The sequence below is a fragment of the Hyperolius riggenbachi genome, chromosome 10, assembly GCF_040937935.1.
Source record: "Hyperolius riggenbachi isolate aHypRig1 chromosome 10, aHypRig1.pri, whole genome shotgun sequence".
NCBI classification, from domain to species: domain Eukaryota; kingdom Metazoa; phylum Chordata; class Amphibia; order Anura; family Hyperoliidae; genus Hyperolius; species Hyperolius riggenbachi.
In genome coordinates, this window is record NC_090655.1 from 286,303,382 (window position 1) to 286,317,825 (window position 14,444).

The 14,444-nt window shown below is 50.2% G+C and overlaps 1 pseudogene; it reads left to right on the forward strand.

The window, feature by feature from the left end:
• The window catches only part of LOC137537276 (zinc finger protein 850-like), a 90,487-nt pseudogene that overhangs the window by 37,387 nt on the left and 38,656 nt on the right, over positions 1 to 14,444 (forward strand).

Below are 14,444 nucleotides of genomic sequence, written 5' to 3' on the forward strand. Positions count from 1 at the left end.
GTTCCAGGAAAAGGGACCGGTAACCGTAACGCTAACCCAGCAGCAGCACACGCGATGGAACAGGAGGAGGGCGGCGCAGGAGGAGAAGGCCACGCTTTGAGACACAACCCAGGCCTTGCATGAGGACAAGAAGCGTGCGGATAGCAATGCTTTTTGCCGCCATGCAGTCATAAATGTAATAAAGATGAGAGGTTCAATAAACAGGGACCGGAAACGCTAACCCAGCAGCAGCAGCAGCAGCAGCACACGTGATGGAACAGGAGGAGGCGCAGGAGGAGAATGCCACGCTTTTTGAGACACAGCATCCCAGGCCTTGCATGAGGACAAATAGCGTGCGGATATAGCAATGCTTTTTGCCGCCATGCAGTCATAAATGTAATAAAGATGAGAGGTTCAATAAACAGGGACCGGAAACGCTAACCCAGCAGCAGCAGCACACGTGAGGGAACAGGAGGAGCCGCAGGAGGAGAAGGCCACGCTTTTTGAGACACAACATCCCAGGCCTTGCATGAGGACAAATAGCTTGCGGATATAGCAATGCTTTTTGCCTCCATGCAGTCATAAATGTAATAAAGATGAGAGGTTCAATAAACAGGGACCAGAAACGCTAATCCAGCAGCAGCAGCAGCAGCAGCAGACGTGATGGAACAGGAGGAGGCGCAGGAGGAGAAGGCCACGCTTTTTGAGACACAACATCCCAGGCCTTGCATGAGGACAAATAGCGTGCGGATATAGCAATGCTTTTTGCCGCCATGCAGTCATAAATGTAATAAAGATGAGAGGTTCAATAAACAGGGACCGGAAACGCTAACCCAGTAGCAGCAGCAGCACACGTGATGGAACAGGAGGAGGCGCAGGAGGAGAATGCCACGCTTTTTGAGACACAGCATCCCAGGCCTTGCATGAGGACAAATAGCGTGCGGATATAGCAATGCTTTTTGCCGCCATGCAGTCATAAATGTAATAAAGATGAGAGGTTCAATAAACAGGGACCGGAAACGCTAACCCATCACAGATGGTCATTGTTCATGTTACTTGGTTGGGGTCCAGGAGTGTTGCGTAGTCGTTTCCAATCCAGGATTGATTCATTTTAATTTGAGTCAGACGGTCTGCATTTTCTGTGGAGAGGCGGATACGCCGATCTGTGACGATGCCTCCGGCAGCACTGAAACAGCGTTCCGACATAACGCTGGCTGCCGGGCAAGCCAGCACCTCTATTGCGTACATTGCCAGTTCGTGCCAGGTGTCTAGCTTCGATACCCAATAGTTGAAGGGTGCAGATGGATTGTTCAACACAGCTACGCCATCTGACATGTAGTCCTTGACCATCTTCTCCAGGCAATCGGTGTTGGAGGTGGATCTGCACGCTTGCTGTTCTGTGGGCTGCTGCTGCATGGGTGTCATAAAATTTTCCCACTCCAAGGACACTGCCGATACCATTCCCTTTTGGGCACTAGCTGCGGCTTGTGTTGTTTGCTGCCCTCCTGGTCGTCCTGGGTTTGCGGAAGTCAGTCTGTCGGCGTACAACTGGCTAGAGGAGGGGGGGGATGTCAATCTCCTCTCTAAAGTCTCCACAAGGGCCTGCTGGTATTCTTCCATTTTGACCTGTCTGACTCTTTCTTCAAGCAGTTTTGGAACATTGAGTTTGTACCATGGATCCAGAAGGGTATAAACCCAGTAATTGGTGTTGTCCAGAATGCGCACAATGCGTGGGTCGCGTTCAATGCAGTCTAGCATGAATTGAGCCATGTGTGCCAGAGTCCTGCCAGAATCCTCATCATCCTCTTGTGAGCGTTGTGATAGTTGTTGTGATGCATCATAGTCGTCACCTTCTTCCTGGTCTGCTTCTGCTGACCATTCGTGCTGAATTGTGGAAGTCCAACGTGCACCGCTCTGGCCCTCGTCAGTGGTGGCAGGAAATTCCTGCTCCAACTCCAGCTGTTCCTCCTCCTCTTCTTCGTCATAGCTGCTGGGGCCAGCGTTTCCTGATGCGGATGGCCTGATGTTGGTACCATCACGCTGATCGTTTTCTCCTTCAGATTCCCCCAGTTGCATCATGACAGCTGTTTCCTTGATTTTCAACATTGACCTCTTCAGTAAACACAGCAGTGGTATGGTAATGCTGACTGAAGAGTTGTCACTGCTCACAAGCAACGTGGATTGCTCAAAATTTTGGAGGACTTGGCAGAGGTCCAACATGTTGGCCCAATCGGATCCACAGAAGCTTGGCAGCTGTCCGGATGCGCCTCGGTACTGCGCCGTCATGTACTGGACCACTGCACTCTTCTGCTCGCAAAAGCGGGCTAGCATGTGCAGCGTAGAATTCCAGCGCGTAGGGACATCACACAGCAAGCGATGGTGGGGGAGATTGAAGCGCTCCTGCATCTTGGCGAGTGCCCCTGAAGCAGTACTGGAATTTCTGCAATGTTTGGCCACTCGTCGCACCTTCAACAGAAGATCGGCCACGCCTGGGTATGTCCTCAGGAACCGCTGAACTACTAGGTTCATCACGTGCGCCAGGCAAGGGATGTGTGTCAGCTTAGCCAACCTTAAAGCGCGAATGAGATTACTCCCATTATCACACACAACCATGCCCGGTTTCAGGTCCAGCGGTGCCAGCCACAAATCCGTCTGTTCCTTTATTCCCCTCCAAATTTCCTCCCCTGTGTGCTACTTATCCCCAAGGCAGATCAGCTTCAGCAACGCTTGCTGACGCATGCCAACAGCTGTGCTGCACTGCTTCCACGATCCTACTGCTGCTGGGTTAGCGTTTCCGGATGAGGTACAGCTTTGAGATGCGTTGGAGGAGAAGGAGTCAGAGAGGTAGGTGCTGCTGTTGTTATCCAGTGGGAGGGATGGCGGTGCAGCTGTTTGCGGCGTGGGCAACACCCGCGCCGTAGCAGGTGAGGAATCGCTGCCAGGCTCCACAAGGTTCACCCAGTGCGCGGTAAGGGAGATGTATCGACCCTGGCCGAACGCACTCGTCCAGGTGTCAGTGGTGAGGTGAACCTTGCAGGCAACGGCATTCTTCAAGCTTCAGGTTATTTTGCTGACCACGTGCTCATGCAACTCAGGCACTGCAGAGCGCGCAAAGTGGTAGCGGCTGGGAACCACGTAACGTGGGATGGCCACTGACATCATGCCCTTGAAGCTGTTTGTCTCCACCACTCGATATGGCAGCATTTCGCAGGCCAGAAGCTTGGCTATGCTGGCTGTTACTGCCACGGCCCGGGGGTCATTTGCTGGCAATTTCCTCTTGCGATCAAACATCTCCGAGACAGACAACTGAATCGTAGGGCTGCACACTGAAGGGCTGTTGGTTGTTGTGTTTGATGAACACTGGGAGACCTCAAGAGCACTACTCCGGAAAGTGACAGTGTCAGCGTCTGATGTTTGTGAATGTTGTGAACCACGCAATGGCTGGGCTACTGCTGCTGCTGAGGCGGGTCTGGTGAACCCAAGGGAGGCAGTGTTGCTGGTACCCTGTCCTGCCGCGTTTGCCCACAGAGTGGGATGTTTGGATAGCATGTGGCGGCTCATGCTGGTGGTGGAGAGGTTGTTAATACTTTTCCCCCTGCTCAGGCAGGTCTTGCACACCTTGCAAATCGCCATAGTACCATCCTCAGTGCAGTCTTCAAAGAAAGCCCAGACTTTGGAGCACCTGCCTTGCTGGCGATTTCTGTTTGCGCCTCTTTTGCCTCTCACTTGAACTTCCACGCTTGTGGTGCCTGAAATTGCGCGCCACCTACCTTGTGGCACAAGGCGAACTCGTGCAGCAGTGGGTTCTTCAACAGACTCATCTGTGCTGCTGCTACGACGGCGATGTTCTCGTGCACAAACAAAATCTGGGTCTCTGTCCACATTGTCCATACCCTCCTCTTCCATCTCCTGAAACTCGTCATATGTCATTGTGGGGGGCCGCCGCCGTGGAGTAGAGCTCCCCAGAACAACCTCTGCGCAGCTCACTCCAACGTCGTCTTCCAGATCTTGTCGGCCGACCTCCTGCAATTGCAACCCCTCCTGCCCAACTTGCTCTGGGATTTGGGTTTCCGAGTCCTCCTCGGACTCGCCTTGTATTTCAGTGCGCGGTGCATTTCCCACAGTTAATAGTTGTGAATCCGGGCACAACATTTCTGGCTGTTCCTCCATTGACCTTTGAAAGGTGGAAGTCTGTTGGGCTGGGAATAGCTCCTGCGAATACCCCATTGTGTCCTGAGGTAATTCATCGGACTGGTTATCTGGCAGTTGTGTGCGTGGTGTCGCTGCCGGTTGTGTCAGCTTTGTGCCCACTGGCTCCTTGTAACTGGCTGAGGACTCGGACCTCGTGCGTGATGTGCTGTTGCTGCTTAACCCACTGCTGGACGCTTGAGAGGTCATCCAAGTAATTATCTGGTCCTGTTCTTTTCGATTTGTGAGGGTTGTTGTCCTGGACAACATGGGCGGTATTGAGTGGGTTTTCTTGGGTGCTCCCCTGTGGCCTGTACGTGAACCGTCAGGGGAAACACCTCTTCCCTTGCCCCTCCCTCTTTCACCGGATTTCTTCCTCATTTCACTTATCCTTAAAGTACACGCTGACTGGCAGCAGTACAGTGGCAGTACAGAAATGCTATACAGTGGTGGGTGAGCGGTGTACCACTATTCCCAGCAGCGACACAGAACACAATGCTATACAGTGGCGGGTGAGCGGTGTACCACTATTCCCAGCAGCGACACAGAGCACAATGCTATACAGTGGCGGGTGAGCGGTGTACTACTGTTCCCAGCAGACACAGAGTGGCAGTAAACAGAATGCTATATAGTGTGGCTGAGCGAGGTACACAGAGTGGCAGTAAACAGAATGCTATATAGTGTGGCTGAGCGAGCGGTGTACTACTATTCCCAGCAGACACAGAACAGTAAACAGAATGCTATATAGTGTGGCTGAGCGGTGTACCACTATTCCCAGCAGCGACACAGAGCACAATGCTATACAGTGGCGGGTGAGCGGTGTACCACTATTCCCAGCAGCGACACAGAGCACAATGCTATACAGTGGCGGGTGAGCGGTGTACTACTATTCCCAGCAGACACAGAGTGGCAGTAAACAGAATGCTATATAGTGTGGCTGAGCGAGGTACACAGAGTGGCAGTAAACAGAATGTTATATAGTGTGGCTGAGCGAGCGGTGTACTACTATTCCCAGCAGACACAGAACAGTAAACAGAATGCTATATAGTGTGGCTGAGCGGTGTACCACTATTCCCAGCAGCGACACAGAGCACAATGCTATACAGTGGCGGGTGAGCGGTGTACCACTATTCCCAGCAGCGACACAGAGCACAATGCTATACAGTGGCGGGTGAGCGGTGTACCACTATTCCCAGCAGCGACACAGAGCACAATGCTATACAGTGGCGGGTGAGCGGTGTACCACTATTCCCAGCAGCGACACAGAGCACAATGCTATAAAGTGGCGGGTGAGCGGTGTACTACTATTCCCAGCAGACACAGAGTGGCAGTAAACACAATGCTATATAGTGTGGCTGAGCGAGGTACACAGAGTGGCAGTAAACAGAATGCTATATAGTGTGGCTGAGCGAGCGGTGTACTACTATTCCCAGCAGCGACACAATGACTGGGGGGACCCTGGCTAGCGTGGCTGGAGCGCGAACTACCCTGCCTGCCTACCCAAAGCTAAACCCACAGACAAATGGCGGAGATATGACGTGGTTCGGGTATTTATTTACCCGAACCACGTGACGGTTCGGCCAATCAGAGCGCGTTCGGGTCCGAACCACGTGACCCGTTCGGCCAATCACAGCGCTAGCCGAACGTTCGGGGAACGTTCGGCCATGCGCTCTTAGTTCGGCCGAACGGTTTGGCCGAACACCATCAGGTGTTCAGCCGAACTCGAACATCACCCGAACAGGGTGATGTTCTGCAGAACCCGAACAGTGGCGAACACTGTTCGCCCAACACTAATCAGGACTTACTGCGCAGTACAAAGCTTTCTCGAACTGCTCCTGTGCAGTAAGCTCCCGCTGAGGCGATCGGAAGCGAGGACGTGCACGGTCCCGGCCGCGCAGCCGCAGTGATAATGACACCGTGACCGGTGGTGGCAAACGCAAGATCCTGCAGGGATGGCGCGGGAGTTGATGTCTTCAAGGGGCTGGTAGAAGCCCCAGGTAAGTGTCCGATTTTCTTTTTAAAAACCCCACAGTACTCCTTTAAAGGGAACCTGAGGTGAGAAGGATATGGAAGCTGCCATATTTATTTCCTTGTAAATCATGCCAGTTGCCTGGCAGCCCTGCTGATCATCTGGCATAAGTATAATAAGTACAACACTAAACAGCAGCGCTGCCGCTGTAGTTCCGCAGTGTCGGCACATGTCACGTGGTGCGCTCCCGGGCCCCCGGCATGCAGCCCCCGCTGGAGTCTGACGATGTGTATGACTTCCTGTTTAAGCTGGTTCTGGCCGGGGATGCCGGGGTCAGGAAGATGTGCGTCATGCAGAGGTTCAGGAGCGGCGTGTTTGTGGAGAGACAGGGCGACACCATCGGGGGTGGACTTCACTATGCAGAGCCTGGAGATCCAGGGCAAAAGGGTGAAGGTAAGGGGACTACAATTCCCAGCATGCCTCCCCAGCCTTATATGTGTGTGTGAATAGGGGGGGGGGGGGACTACAGCTCCCAGTGTGCCAAACTATACAGTGGCTTGCAAAAGTATTCGGCCCCCTTGAAGTTTTCCACATTTTGTCACATTACTGCCACAAACCTGAATCAATTTTATTGGAATTCCACGTGAAAGACCAATACAAACTGGTGTACACGGGAGAAGTGGAACGAAAATCATACATGATTCTAAACATTTTTTACAAATCAATAACTGCAAAGTGGGGTGTGCGTAATTATTCAGCCCCCTTTGGACTGAGTGTAGTCAGTTACCCATAGACATTGCCTGATGAGTGCTAATGACTAAATAGAGTGCACCTGTGTGTAATCGAATGTCAGTACAAATACAGCTACTCTGTGACGGCCTCAGAGGTTGTCTAAGAGAATATTGGGAGCAACAACACCATGAAGTCCAAAGAACACACCAGACAGGTCAGGGATAAAGTTATTGAGAAATTTAAAGCAGGCTTAGGCTACAAAAAGATTTCCAAAGCCTTGAACATCCCACGGAGCACTGTTCAAGCGATCATTCAGAAATGGAAGAAGTATGGCACAACTGTAAACTAGAGTGACCAGACGTCCCGGATTTCCCGGGACGCGTCCCGGATTCGGGGTCCGCTGTCCCAGGCTGCATGAGGTCCCGGGAAACGTCCCTCTTTCAGCAGCGGGACGTCCCGGCCTCGGGACTCTGGTCACTCTAACCTCATGAACTGGCAGCGGCGTCTATAGACGCCGTGCCAGTTCATTGCCCGCAGCCCCGCTCCAGCCTCCTTCTTCCGGTGTCCGTTACGACACCAGCAGGCGAGCAGGGCTACGGCAAGATAGCTGCCGAAGCCCTGTACTGGAGACTATTTGTGTCTCCAGTACAGGGCTTCGGGCGCCATCTTGCCGTAGCCCTGTCAGCGCGGAACTCTGCAGGAGGAGGAAGGTGGTCCCGGGAGCAGCGCGCCAGAGGCCGGAGACTTCTGCCAGGTGAGTAAATGCTTTCTTTTCCAGGTGAAATGTTTGCCCGCATTGCGTTTCTTTTCTGGTGAAATATTTGCCCGCGTTGCGTTTCTTTTCCGGTGAAATGTTTGCCCGCATTGCATTTCTTTTCTGGTGAAATGTTTGCCCACGTTGCGTTTCTTTTCTGGTGAATGTTTGCCCGCATTGCGTTTCTTTTCTGGTGAATGTTTGCCCGCATTGCGTTTCTTTTCTGGTGAAATGTTTGCCCGCATTGCGTTTACTTTCTGGGGAAATGTTTGCCCGCATTGCGTTTACTTTCTAGTGAAATGTTTGCCCGCATTGCGTTTCTTTTCTGGGGAAATATTTGCCCACATTGCGTTTCTTTTCTGGTGAAATGTTTGCCCGCATTGCGTTTATTTTCTGGTGAAATGTTTGCCCGCATTGCGTTTACTTTCTAGTGAAATGTTTGCCCGCATTGCGTTTCTTTTCTGGGAAAATGTTTGCCCACATTGCGTTTCTTTTCTGGGGAAATGTTTGCCCGCATTGCGTTTCTTTTCTGGTGAAATGTTTGCCCGCATTGCGTTTACTTTCTAGTGAAATGTTTGCCCGCATTGCGTTTCTTTTCTGGGGAAATGTTTGCCCGCATTGCATTTATTTTCTGGGGAAATGTTTGCCCGCATTGCGTTTATTTTCTGGTGAAATGTTTGCCCGCATTGCGTTAATTTTCTGGTGAAATGTTTGCCCGCATTGCGTTTATTTTCTGGTGAAATGTTTGCTCCCATTGCGTTTCTTTTCTGGGGAAATGTTTGCCCGCATTGCAGTAATTTTCTGGTGAAATGTTTGCCCGCATTGCATTAATTTTCTGGTGAAATGTTTGCCCGCATTGCGTTTATTTTGTACTGACATGTTTGCCCGCATTGCGTTTATTTTGTACTGACATGTTTGCCCGCATTGCGTTTCTTTTATACTGACATGTTGCCCGCATTGCGTTTATTTTGTGCTGACATGTTGCCCATTGTGATTATTTTCTGGTGTCCGGGGTAACTGTTACTGCATTTATTATTTAATGGTCATAGATGGCTATGTTTGCTGCTTTGTGGTTACGGTATACTATTAGCATCACACAGTTTCTGCACACCCATGATGCAAAGTCTCGTTTGTCCACATCATGGCGTAAACACTGCTTTCTTAGGCCTCGCTGTTACATCAATGTGTTAGCTCCGCCCATACAATGTCATGGCCACGCCCTCCCCCCCCCCCCCCCCCCCCGGTCTTCATCGCTGTGCGCTCCTCAGTACCCCTAACTTTTCGCTTCGCCTACCCGCCCCCCCCCCCCCCCTCCCTGTCCCAGGTTGGACCCACAAAAATCTGGTCACTCTATGTAAACCTACCAAGATAAGGCCATCCACCTAACCTCACAGGCCAAACAAGAAGAGCGCTGATCAGAAATGCAGTCAAGAGGCCCATGGTGACTCTGGACGAGCTGCAGAGATCTACAGCTCAGGTGGGGGAATCTGCCCATAGGACAACTATTAGTCATGCACTGTACAAAGTTGGCCTTTATGGAAGAGTGGCAAGAAGAAAGGCATTGTTAACAGAAAAGCATAAGAAGTCCCGTTTGCAGTTTGCCTCAAGCCATGTGGGGGACAGAACAACCATGTGGAAGAAGGTGCTCTGGTCAAATGAGACCAAAATGGAACTTTTTGGCCAAAATGCAAAATGCTATGTGTAGTAGAAAACTAACACTGCACATCACTCTGAACACACCATCCCCAATGTCAAATATGGTGGTGGCAGCATCATGCTCTAGGGGTGCTTCTCTTCAGCAGGGACAGGGAAGCTGGCAAGAGTTGATGGGAAGGTGGATGGAGCCAAATACAGGGCAATCTTGGAAGAAAACCTCTTCCAGCAGGACATTGACCCTAAGCATAAAGCCAGTATAACAATGGAATGGTATAAAACAAAACATATCCATGTGTTAGAATGGCCCAGTCAAAGTCCAGATCTAAATCCAATCAATAATCTGTGGCAAGATCTGAAAGCTGCTGTTCACAAACGCTGTCCATCTAATCTGACTGAGCTGGAGCTGTTTTGCAAAGAAGAATGGGCAAGGATTTCAGTCTCTAGATGTGCAAAGCTGGTAGAGACATACCCTAAAAGACTGACAGCTGTAATTGCAGCAAAAGGTGGTTCTACAAAGTATTGACTCAGGGGGCCGAATAATTACGCACACCCCACTTTGCAGTTATTTATTTGTAAAAAATGTTTTGAATCATGTATGATTTTCGTTCCAATTCTCACATGTACACCACTTTGTGTTGGTCTTTCACGTGGAATTCCAATAAAATTGATTCATGTTTGTGGCAGTAATATGACAAAATGTGGAAAACTTCAAGGGGGCCGAATACTTTTGCAAGCCACTATATATATATATATATATATATATATATATATATATATATATATATATGTATATATATATATATATATATATATATATATATGAATGATAGTGGCTGTGTGAGGAGGACACATGGCCTGGCCAGCAGTGATAGTGGGTGTGTGAGACCAGGAGTTATTAACTTTGTAACCAAAGAGCTGCCTCTACTGCTTATGCTGCTGTAACCTGATCCCTCCCCCTCAGTGAGCTGGGAGTAGTTGTTTATCTCACTCCCGAGTCCCTAACTCTTTGCAGCTCAGCAGAAGCTGCAGTTCCTATGTGAACCGAATCACTCCTTGTGATGATCTGGATTATTTGACTCACAAAAAAAGATCCGGATCAAAGATCCAAATCGTTCATGATCCAGACAACACTACTGCTGGGGCTGATGGACAGGACAAGATACCCCGGGGTGCAGGTGCAGAGCAAGATCTCCTAATACCAGTAATAAAGCCCCGTGCAGTGATGTCACACATGACAGGGGGACCCAGCAATGCAGGCCCTGGTGTGATCGGTGGTGTGAGAGCAGCTGCTGCTGACAGCTGGGAGGTAAGAGAAACTACTCATCAAAACTTCCCTGAGACCCCCCTTCACTACAGGGCCCCAGGCAAAATTAGCCAATTACCCTGCCCCCCCACCTCCACTGACACCCCCTCTAGTAAGTGAAATGAATGCTGAGTTTAAACCCCCCATGCCCCACTTCTCCGTGATCTGGTGCGTGTTATCACATTATACATGCTGCCGGGTCACTGAGAAGATGCAGCCAGCGAGGATGAAGATGGGAAGGCATGGACTAATGGAGGAGAGCACCAGCTGGACAGGCAAATCACACGCTGCTGGAAACTTTTATAGGAATTTTGGGCACCACTATATAGCAGGTAGGAGACCTGGAGGGGGCGGTGGGTGACAGGGGGCCTTGGGCGGTGAAGGGTACAAGTCTGACCCTGGTAGCCCCCTGGTTGCAGAAATAGCCGGGGCTGATCGGGTCCATGCTACTGCACAAGTGCAGACAGCTCACGCCTGCTCAGTAGCATGGACCCAATCAGGCTCGGCTTTTCCTGCCAGAGACCGACCGTGGCGGCGCTACTGCGTATGTGTGACCTGCTGACAAGGCTCTTATCGGAGAGGGAAGCCTCTGTATAAACCAGCTTCCCTCTGCTCAGGTAGACTGAAACGTCCTACAAAACAGCTGTCACTGAGATGCTGGGCTTTCTTATGGCATTTTTAGAGATTTTGCTCTGGATATTTGCCTGATGAAGCTGGAACCTAGTCCTGAGAAATGCGTTGCATTCTCTAGAGCTGATGCAGAAAAGGCTGTTAACATTCCACACTGCACACCAATGTAACCAGCCTGTACTGAACACAATAATGCTTTGTGTACCGATAGCGCAAGAGTTTTACCATAGCAGTGCGCGTAAACCATGTACGCGTAGTATGGGGGTAGCGTACTACACTACTGATGTGCCGTGCGTACACTGTTTATGTGCATTGCTATGGTAACGCTATCAGCACAACAAGCGTTACTAGGTTTGGTACAGGCCGGTCACATTGCCACGTGGTGTGCAATATTATCGGTCTTTGTTGCTTCAACCCCTGTGAGAGTTTTTATTTTATCTCTCACTCTAAATTGTCTTCCTTGACACTTGAGAGGAGACAAGTTCATATCCTCCTCTTTTTAAATTATGAATATTATTTAGTATTTATATATCGTCTTGTCACTAACAGACCCTCAGAGGAGCTCACACTCTAATCCCTACCGCAGGCATATGCCCATCATAGTCTAGGGCCAGCTTTGTTACTGGGTAATATATAATACCCTTAGGTTGATCAGCTACATTCTACTGACTGTGCAGGCGGCCTGCGGATCTCAGCGCTGGATCCGGTCAGTGCAGGGCGGGGAATACTCTTTAGGATCCAGAGGCTTCCTCTCCGGAGGTGAGGTGTGGGGTACAGGGGCACAGTCACATCTCACAGCTTCCTATTACAGTGTGCCTGACCTCTTACACAGGACAGGAGATCATAGAGAAATGCACCCAGTATGTATGAAATCTCTCAGGTAGTATAAGCGTACAGCTATTTCCAGATGGCTGAGTCAGTGCATGCAGTTCCACAACCACAGGCTGCAGTTAGCCTATTCACCACAAGATGGCGAAATCTCACCTCCCAGGTGGAACGCACAGACAGGAAGTAATGAAGCCACAGAGAGGATGTGATGTAACGGCAAGAGGAATTGTAGAAGTTTGAGACACGCGGCTGTTAGAGGTAATTGTGTGATTATTGTTATATATTGGGGAGAGCAGAGGTCGGGGTGGACATACTTGTTATATATTGGGCAGAGCAGAGGTCGGGGTGGGCATACTTGTTATATATCGGGCAGAGCAGAGGTCGGGATGGACATACTTGTTATATATCGGGCAGAGCAGAGGTCGGGGTGGACATACTTGTTGTATATTGCGCAGAGCAGGGGTCGGGGTGGTCATACTTGCTATATATTGGGCAGAGCAGAGGTCGGGGTGGACATACTTGTTATATATTGGGCAGAGCAGAGGTCGGGGTGGACATGCTTGTTATATATTGGGCAGAACAGAGGTCGGGGTGGACATACTTGTTATATATTGGGCAGAGCAGAGGTCGGGGTGGTCATACTTGTTATATATTGGGCAGAGCAGAGGTCGGGGTGGACATACTTGTTATATATTGGGCAGAGCCGGGGTCGGGGTGGGCATACTTGTTATATATTGGGCAGAGCAGAGGTCGGGGTGGACATACTTGTTATATATTGGGCAGAGCAGAGGTCGGGGTGGTCATACTTGTTATATATTGGGCAGAGCAGAGGTCGGGGTGGACATACTTGTTATATATTGGGCAGAGCAGAGGTCGGGGTGGACATACTTGTTATATATTGGGCAGAGCAGAGGTCGGGGTGGACATACTTGTTATATATTGGGCAGAGCAGAGGTCGGGGTGGACATACTTGTTATATATTGGGCAGAGCAGAGGTCGGGGTGGGCGTACTTGTTATATATTGGGCAGAGCAGAGGTCGGGGTTGACATACTTGTTATATATTGGGCAGAGGTCGGGGTGGACATACTTGTCATATATTGGGCAGAGCAGAGGTCGGGGTAGACATATGTGTTATATATTGGGCAGAGCACAGGTCGGGGTGGTCATACTTGTTATATATTGGGCAGGGCAGAGGTCGGGGTGGACATACTTGTTATATATTGGGCAGAGCAGAGGTCGGGGTGGACATACGTGTTATATATTGGGCAGATCAGAGGTCGGGGTGGACATACTTGTTATATATTGGGCAGGGCAGAGGTCGGGGTAGACATACTTGTTATATATTGGGCAGGGCAGAGGTCGGGGTGGACATACTTGTTATATATTGGGCAGGGCAGAGGTCGGGGTGGACATACTTGTTATATATTGGGCAGAGCAGAGGTCAGGGTGGACATACTTGTTATATATTGGGCAGAGCAGAGGTCAGGGTGGACATACTTGTTATATATTGGGCAGGGCAGAGGTCGGGGTGGACATACTTGTTATATATTGGGCAGAGCAGAGGTCGGGGTGGACATACTTGTTATATATTGGGCAGGGCAGAGGTCGGGGTGGACATACTTGTTATATATTGGGCAGGGCAGAGGTCAGGGTGGACATACTTGATATATATCGGGCAGAGCAGAGGTCGGGGTGGACATACTTGTTATATATTGGGCAGGGCAGAGGTCGGGGTGGACATACTTGTTATATATTGGGCAGGGCAGAGGTCAGGGTGGACATACTTGATATATATCGGGCAGAGCAGAGGTCGGGGTGGACATACTTGTTATATATTGGGCAGAGCAGAGGTCGGGGTGGACATACTTGTTATATATTGGGCAGAGCAGAGGTCGGGGTGGACATACTTGTTATATATTGGGCAGAGCAGAGGTCGGGGTGGACATACTTGTTATATATTGGGCAGAGCAGAGGTCGGGGTGGACATACTTGTTATATATTGGGCAGAGCAGAGGTCGGGGTGGACATACTTGTTATATATTGGGCAGAGCAGAGGTCGGGGTGGACATACTTGTTATATATTGGGCAGAGCAGAGGTCGGGGTGGACATACTTGTTATATATTGGGCAGAGCAGAGGTCGGGTGGACATACTTGTTATATATTGGGCAGAGCAGAGGTCGGGGTGGACATACTTGTTATATATTGGGCAGAGCAGAGGTCGGGGTGGACATACTTGTTATATGTTGGGCAGAGCAGAGGTCGGGGTGGACATACTTGTTATATATTGGGCAGAGCAGAGGTCGGGGTGGACATACTTGTTATATATTGGGCAGAGGTCGGGGTGGACATACTTGTTATATATTGGGCAGGGCAGAGGTCGGGGTGGACATACTTGTTATATAT